Source organism: Triticum dicoccoides, chromosome 5A (genome assembly GCF_002162155.2).
Source record: "Triticum dicoccoides isolate Atlit2015 ecotype Zavitan chromosome 5A, WEW_v2.0, whole genome shotgun sequence".
Taxonomy (NCBI): Eukaryota; Viridiplantae; Streptophyta; class Magnoliopsida; order Poales; family Poaceae; genus Triticum; species Triticum dicoccoides.
In genome coordinates this window covers 252444446-252451418 of record NC_041388.1, presented here as the reverse complement: position 1 = coordinate 252451418, position 6973 = coordinate 252444446, and positions in this window count along the sequence as shown.

The following is a 6973-nucleotide window of genomic DNA, read 5'->3' as shown; positions in this document are numbered from 1 at the left end:
CGCGTCCGTGCCCATCCAATGTGACTGGGCACCGATCATGGAGTTCACCTCCGCGGATATCTTTCAGCACTCGCCCCTAGGCGATGCGCTAAACTCATTACGGTCTCTCTCCTTGTCAGGAGACCCTTGGCCGAACTATGTCCGGCTCGAGTGGGAAGCGGACGGCGAAGAAATTCGTTCCCTACCCACCACCCACTTAGTGGCCACTGTCGACGACCTAACTGACATGCTCGACTTCGACTCCGAAGACATCGACGGTATGGATGACGATGCGGGAGACGAACAGGAACCACCGCCCATAGGGCGCTGGACTGCCACCTCATCGTATGATATATACATGGTGGACACCCCCACAGAAAGCGATGGCAATAAGGCAGCGGAGGATAATCCCCCCGAGAAGCAATCCAAGAACCGGCGTCATCGGCGCCGCTCTAAGCCCCGCCATAGCAAAAACAGCGATACCGACATAAGAGACAATAACGCTACAAATAGTGTCGAAGACGAAGACAATCCCCTCCAGCCAGGCTTTGAGCAGGAGGATGGGCAAGCCAGCCCCAAGGAACAGGCAGCAGACGGTGAATTAGAGGATGACAATTACATGCCTCTCTCCGAAGACGAGGTGAGCCTCGGCAACGAAGAATTTATCGTGCCTGAGGATCCCGTCGAACAGGAGCGCTTCAAGCGCCGGCTTATTGCCGCAGCAAAAAGCCTGAAGAAAAAGCAACAATAGCTTCAAGCTGAGCAAGATCTGCTAGCGGATAAATGGACTGAGGTCCTGGCAGCCGAGGAACACGAACTCGAGTGCCCAATCAAAAGTTTCCCAAAGCGCATGTTGCTACCCCAACTTGAAGAGGAAGCATTAAAGCCTGCGCTTCCAGCGTATGATGCGGCAAACCGGCCACCCCGTGGCCGAGACAAAGTGGCATATAAGCCCGAAGTCCAGCCCGCACCCCGTCGCCAGTCAAACAAGAACAACAAGGCCCGGGGTAACACGCAGGACCTGCGAGACGTATTGGAAAACAAAGTAGGACACAAAAGATCGATCTTCAGATCACGAGGGCGCGCCCCAACACATGACGACGACCGTCATGCCGGATATACCAAAAGCAAATCCGGCCGAGCCTAACACAGCAGACAAGACTCGTACGAACTGCGTCGTGACATAGCCCGGCATAGAGGCGCCACACACCCCCTATGCTTCACTGATGAAGTAATGGATCATGAATTCCCAGAAGGGTTTAAACCCGTGAACATTGAATCATACGATGGTACCACTGACCCCGCGGTATGGATAGAGGATTTCTTCCTCCACATTCACATGGCCCGCGGGGATGATCTACATGCCATCAAGTACCTCCCGTTAAAACTCAAAGGACCAGCTCGGCATTGGCTAAACAGCTTGCGAGCAAACTCCATCGGAAGTTGGGAGAACCTGGCAAACGCATTCCTAGACAACTTCCATGGCACTTATGTGCGACCACCGGATGCTGATGATTTAAGTCACATAACACAACAGCCCGGAGAGTCAGCCAGGAAATTTTGGAGTTGATTCCTAACCACAAAGAACCAAATTGTGGACTGTCCGGATGCCGAAGCCCTAGCGGCCTTTAAACATAACATCCGTGACGAGTGGCTCACCCGACATCTCGGCCAAGAGAAGCCAAAGTCCATGGCAGCCCTCACAACACTCATGACCCGCTTCTGCGTGGGCGAGGATAGCTGGTTGGCTCGTAGTAACAACACAACAAGCAACACTAGCAAATCAGAGGCCAGAGATAGCAACAGCAAACCCCGGCGCAACAAATACAAATGCCGCAAACATGGTGAAAGCGCCGAAGACATGGCAGTCAATACCAGATTTAATAGCTCTAAGACCGGTCAGCGGAAAGGGCCACTCAAAAATGACAATTCGGGTCCGTCCAGTTTGGACCGCATACTCGACCATCCATGCCAAATTCATGGCAAACCAGGAATACCAGCCAATCATACCAACAGAGAATGTTGGGTCTTCAAACAAGTTGGCAGGTTAGGCGCCAAAAACAAAGATAAGGGGTCTCAAAGCGATGACAGCGACAAGGAGCCCAGACCACCGAATAGAGGAGGGCAAAGGAAATCTCTCCAGCAAATCCAGATGGTGAATATGGTAAACGCCACCCACACTCCCAAACCGGACCGGATGCACACCCTTAGGGATGTCGACCTAACGAAACCAGTCAGCCCGCAATACAAACTAGGGCCGATCACCTTCAACCAAATGGATCGTCCGATCAACACCAGTCACGGCAATCCAGCTGCACTAGTCCTCAACCCAATAATTGACGGGTTCGACCTCACACGAGTCCTTATGGACGGAGGCAGCAGTCTAAACCTGCTTTACCAGGACACAGTGTGCAAGATGGGCATCGATCATTCGATGATCAAACCCACTAAAGCCACCTTTAGAGGTATTATACCAGGCGTGGAGGACAACTGTACCGGCTCCATCACCCTCGAGGTAGTCTTCGGATCACCAGACAATTACCGTGACGAAGAGTTAATCTTCGACATTGTCCCCTTTCGCAGTGATTATCAGGCACTGCTCGGGCGAACTGCGTTCGCTCGATTCAACGCGGTGCCACATTATGCCTACCGTAAACTCAAGATGCCCGGTCCGCGCGGTGTCTTTACGGTTAATGGTGAGGCCGAACTCTCCCTCGTACCATAGAGTACGCCGCTGCTTTAACAGCAGAAGCAATGGAGGGCACCATTCAGTCAAATCTTGAGTCGACGGCCAAAACCCCGGACACATTCAAAGTAGTCCGAACTACTTCATGGTAGGATAGCCCAGCTCGTCCCGGGCTCAACTAAACATTCCGGTGAAGTCCATAACATGCCACATATCGCGGCTCAACCGCTCTCTGGCACATAAATATTTCTCACATTTCCTTTACAGGCTCACCTTTGCACAGACCGGGATCGGTGACATGGTAACAGCTCGAAGGACAAGGGAATCTTTAGATATTCCTCGCGACGTCCATCTGACTATACTCCGGATCTGCACACAGCCTCTTCCTCCCTGGTCCCAGCAGGTTCCGCAGTCATATTCCCCTTTTTTTTTATCACATTACCCGTACTCATATGCTTCGACGTATCATTCAAATACAACATGTGGATTTATATGACGCTTATTTGCTGTTATTTCTTATTGAAACTCTTTTGTTAAGTGGCATCCATACACCATGATATGCCTTTGCTAGGGGCTTCGTTTTACCCATAATACGACAATAAAGTCTGAACACATTCATGGAAGTTCCCCGAACTTATAGCATTATATGCATCAGCTCTGAATCATGTCTTGGGTCAAATGTTGGGTTTGCCCGCCTCCCATGTTTTGCTGCCTTACGTTCTGCTATATCAGCTAAGGCGGCACAGGGAGAACTACTATGATTGTGTCCTGGTTCTTCCGGACGAGCACCTCAGTAGAGAAAGCCGAAAACTGACTGTCATGATACGGCGAGAGCTGGTCTGCTGTTCGAGAGATTGTAAAATCTTTAAGGATTTCTCCTGCATAATGCCATAACAAATGCAGCGTGCGATGGATCGGTTCTTCTTCCGATCAGGTGCCTATAGGGCCCCTTGTGCGGTCTTCCGAACACCAGGGGCTGCGCCTACCTTCCTAATGCTCCTATGGCTAAGTGAGAATGATAAAGCCCTATAGTCCGATTGCCTGGTTCGCTATGCTGAACACCTCCTTCAAAGGACCCAACACTGGGGTAAAGAGTGATCAAGTTTATCCCGAACACCCCCGTATTTCTTACGAGGGGGCAGAAGCCGACAACTGGCCAATTCTCAGGTTTAATATATAAAATGGCCGCGCAGGAGGGTAAACTTTTATAACAGGCAATAAATAATAGAAATGACCTTGTTCACACATTACAAAGGACAACATGACTATATTCATGGAAATACAATGTCCTTGGTGCATTGCTCCGCCGCAAGGCAGGATCCTTTCAGGACACTTTCATAATACAATTCGGGCTTGCGGTGCTCCTTTCCCTCTGGCGGTCCCTCGGTCATCAGCTTTTCAGCATCCATTTTCCCCGAGTGCACCTTTGCGCGGGCAAAGGCCATTCGTGCACCTTCTATACAGACCGACCGCTTGATGACGTCAAGTCAAGGGCAGGCACTAACAAGTCGCTACACGAGCCCGAAGTAGCTACCTGGAATCGGCTCGGCGGGCCATAGCCGGATAACCAAATCCTTCATGGCTAGTTCGGTCGCCTTATGCAGTTCGACCAGCTGTTTCAGTTGATCGGTAAAAGGCACCAGATAATTCGGTGCCAGATACTGCGACTAGAAGAGCTTATCCACAGTATTCCCCTCTTCGGCTCGGTAGAATTGGGCGGCATCCGATATGCTGTGATGAAGTTCCGCAAATACCCCTGGAGAAATCCGAACTTAAAATTATAAAGCATAATTTTCTCCTGAAATACTTGCTTTACATGGAAAAAGACCTTACCCGCCGTGATCTCCCTCTCCTCTTGGATCTCTTGCAGGGCGTCTTGGGTTTCCCCACGGGCATCGCACACGGCCTGATGAGACCTGGTGAGTTCGGATTCTTTCTCCGTTAAACTCTGCTCCAGGGTCTCGCATTTTTTCATGGCCTATTGGAGCTCTCGCTTAGCTTCCACAACCTTGGCCTCGTGCTTCTCACGAAGAGCCTGCTCTGCGGCTGCCTTTTCCTCGGCCTCGGCAACAGCCTTCTTCAATGCCTCGACTTCGGTCATCACCCCTGGCACAAATCATGACACATATTCTATCATACTGAAAATACGTTCGCACTGAACGCAAACAAGATTTGTGCATACCTTGTTGATCTTCCAAGTGCCTTTTTAACTGGCCAAGCTCCGCTTCGGCCCGCTCTAGACTTTGATTCAGTTTGGAAACCTCCACAGTATGAGCGGCAGTAGCCGCTACAGACACCCGCTTACAAAAGAAGAGAGATAGATGTCATCAAATGAGTCTTCCTGCGAAAAATATATTCGATCCTCTGTCCGGTTCTTTCGTTCACCGGACAGTGTATCAGGGGCTACTATCCATACTATGACACTCTTCAAAACCGTATAAAACATACCTCAAAACCTCTTATAAGGTCGATACAGTCTTCATTTAGTCCATTTTCAGCAGACTGAATCTTCTCAATCACCGCACCCATAAGGGCACGGTGTTCATCGACGATGGAGGTGCTCTTCAGCGCCGCCAATAAAGCACCCGGCGCCTCTGGTTGGACAGAGGTCGCCGGTGGAACAGGGACGCCCTCTCCAGCCGAGGAAGGCCGCCTGCTTGATTTCGAAGCCATATTGGTCTCCAAAACTGTGTCCAGCTGGGGGCCGAATTCAAGATGGTCCCTGCCGTCGACTCCTGTGGGGATCTTCTCCCCCATGTCTCCGCCCCCTGAAGTTTGACCTCCAGGCGCCGCCTTCACAATTTTCTCCGCCCCTCCTTGGACGGAGTCCTTTTGGGACGAAGCCTCGGTGTTGATCACATGTTTGGTGGGAGGGGCCTTCGGAGGCGTCTCGCTCTCCATAGCATCCGAACTCAGCAAGTCCTCGAACAAGGATTGTTCGGAATGGGACCCCGTTGGACTACAAAAAATATAGCCTAGGTTAAAATACTATGCCATGATGGGTCCGGACACATGAACGTGTCCGGATTTTATATACTTACGAGTTTGCTAGGGGCTGGGCCCTAGGATCCCATGCCGGGCTACTATCGGCGACGGCAGTGGACTCTTTCGGAAGAAGAGTTTTTCCCCTTTTAGGCGACTCGGCCTCCAAGTGTACGGAGGCCGTCCTCTTCTTTCTTCCCCCTGCTGGGGATTTGTCTTCCTCCTCCTCCTCATCCTCTTCGGAGGCGGGATGGGCACGGTGACGAAGGCCGCCCCGGGTCTTTTTGGCCTCCTTTTCGGTCTTCTTCTCTGGCACCTTGTAAGGCGCCGGGTCCAGCATCTTTGTCAGAAGTGGCTGGCCGGTTCTTCGGGCAGCGGGGCCGGACATTGGATCTGCCCCGCCTTCTTTGTCCAGCCCTAGGAGAGTTGTGTAAAACACATTAAGCATTTCCCTTGAGTTATGCGAATAAAACGTATGGTAACTTACCGAGCTTGCAGGGTGATACGTCTCCAACGTATCTACTTTTCCAAACACTTTTGCCCTTGTTTTGGACTCTAACTTGCATGATTTGAATGGAACTAACCCGGAATGACGCTGTTTTCAGCAGAATTACCATGGTGTTATTTATGTGCAGGAGCAAACGTTCTCGGAATGACCTGAAACTTCACGGAGCCACTTTTCAGAAAATAAGAAAAATACCTGCCAAAGATGAAGGCCAGGGGGCCCACCAGCTTGCCACGAGGGTGGGGGGCGCGCCTGCCCCCCTAGGGCGCGCCCCCTACCTCGTGGGCCCCTGTTACCTCTCCGACTCCAACTCCACCTCCATATATTGAGTTTCGGGGAGAAAAAAAACCAGAGAGAAGAAATCATCGCTGAGGGAGTCCTGGATTAAGGGGTCTCCGGACAGCCGGACTATATCCTTTGGCCGGACTGTTGGACTATGAAGATACGAGATTGAAGACTTCGTCCCATGTCCGGATAGGACTCTACTTGGCATGGAAGGCAAGCTAGGCAGTACGGATATGGATATCTCCTCCTTTGTAACCGACCTTGTGTAACCCTAGCCCCCTCCGGTGTCTATATAAACCGGAGGGTTTTAGTCCGTAGGACAACACATACAATCATACCATAGGCTAGCTTCTATGGTTTAGCCTCTCCGATCTTGTGGTAGATCAACTCTTGTAATACTCATATTGTCAAGAATAAATCAAGCAGGACGTAGGGTTTTACCTCCATCAAGAGGGACCGAACCTGGGTAAAACATCGTGTCCCCAGCCTCCTGTTACCATCCGCCTTAGACGCACAGTTCGGGACCCCCTACCCGA